The following is a 1816-nucleotide window of genomic DNA, read 5'->3' on the forward strand; positions in this document are numbered from 1 at the left end:
TCCCATCTGCTCCGGTCATCCTGGGGGCTGGGCCCCCCCGTTCTGCTGCAGAGCTTTGCTCCCCCCTTTAGCAAAGCGCTTTAAGGGGCTTGGTGAGGTGCCCCCCCCCAAGGAATCTTCTCTGAACTGACCCACGTTGCCTCCCTGGGGGGAGAGAGAGAGCGGGGTGTTAAGGCTGGGGTGCACAAGGAAGATGTCTCTGGGAAGAGCCCCCATGTTCACAGGGGGGGGGCAGTTGCCGTGGGGGGGGAAGACTGTAGATGCCCACCTCGGGAGTGGTGCTGGCAGTTGGACCGGGGGGGGGCTGGTGTTGCCTTTGGTGAGGGCAGCTGTGCTGGGAGAATGGGCCCCCCTCCTACCTCCAAGAGAGCTGGTGGTCAGGGCCACAAACGGCCCTCCCCCTCCCTGGCAGTGCGAGAGCTCGCTGGAGAAGGAGGGGTGGGGCAGGAAGAGGAGGAGGAGGAGGAGGAGGAGGGGGAGTCCTCATTGTGCTTGTTGGTGGGGAGAGGCAAGGGGGGGGCACGAAGGCCAGGTGGGCTCCCCGACTGGCTGCCTCCAGGGTACCGGAGCCCTCCCGCGGCCGGCTCCCGGAGGGAGGGAGGAGGCGAGGGACTCTCCCATGGCGGGGCTGCCCTGAAACCGGTGACGCCCTGCGGCTGGTCACTTGGCACGTCTCTGCACAGGCCTAGGCCCACCCGTCCGCGCCCACTCCGGCCCCACGGCCCCGGTCCCAGACGCGGCAAGCAGGAGGAAGGCCGAGTCTCTCTCTCAGACGCATCTGCACAAGTTCCTGGGAGTGGCAAAGCCGCGGTGGGGAGCAGAGACCTCTTCCGGGGGGTCGGGAGGCCCCTCGGCCACACCAATCCGGCTGGGCCCGGCTGCGGTGCTGTCCCAGGGCAGGCGGCGTTTCATGGTCCGGGCGGCCCCAGCTGGCCTCAGGCTCCATGGGCGGGCGGCAGGCCTCAGATGGTGGTATAAACGTAGACAAAGATGATGACCAGGAGATTGAGGACGGTGCCCACGATGCCGAGCATGGCCAGAACCCGCTCCTCCCGGTCCTCTTTGGACTCCGGTGGCCGTCGGGAGTCGGGCCCCTCGCCCGCCCCTGCAGCGCCGGGCACCATCGTCACGTCCAGCTTCTCAAGCCGCAGCTTCAGGTCGACCTGCTGAGGAGGGAGAGGAGGAAAGCAGGGAGTCCGGCGGCACCTGGAAGACCCGCCGGAACTCTGCCCGGGCCACAACCCACTCCGCAGGCAGCGCCTCCCCCGGGGTGGCTCCAGACCAGGCCCCCCTCCTCTCCCCGAGGAGGAGAATCCCCCAACCCCACCCCCGAGTCCTCCTCACAGGAAAGGGAGAACCTTTGCTGGCCCAGCAAGGGGGGGGGGCCTCCACCTCTCCACCGCAGACCCTTCCTCAGACAAGGGGACTTGGAAGAGCTCCAGCACTCAGGGAACACGACAGCCGGGCCGCTCTCAGTGTGGACCAGGGCTCCCTCTCAGCTAAGGAGTCGTCTTGTGAGCAGATATTCCACTTTGTGAACTCCGGGCATTAAAGTGGTGAGGCAGCGATTGGGCTCCTGCATAGATTAGTTTGTTCTGGAGCCCCATCCATCCTGAGCTAAGGCAGAAATGGGTGAGCCGGAGGCTAAATAACCGTGAGCTAGCTCACACTGACTCCGCTTAGAGGGAACACTGGTCCACAGTGTGGAGACTCTCTCTCTCTCTCAAAGGAACAGAGGCAAGCGAGGGCTGGTGTGTGTGGGGGGGGCGGCAGTCTTTGGGGTCCCCCCAGGACCCTCCAAAGCAGACCTCGGCCA

The sequence above is a fragment of the Gekko japonicus genome, unplaced genomic scaffold (assembly GCF_001447785.1).
Source record: "Gekko japonicus isolate JY-2015 unplaced genomic scaffold, Gekko_japonicus_V1.1 scaffold1471, whole genome shotgun sequence".
NCBI classification, from domain to species: Eukaryota; Metazoa; Chordata; class Lepidosauria; order Squamata; family Gekkonidae; genus Gekko; species Gekko japonicus.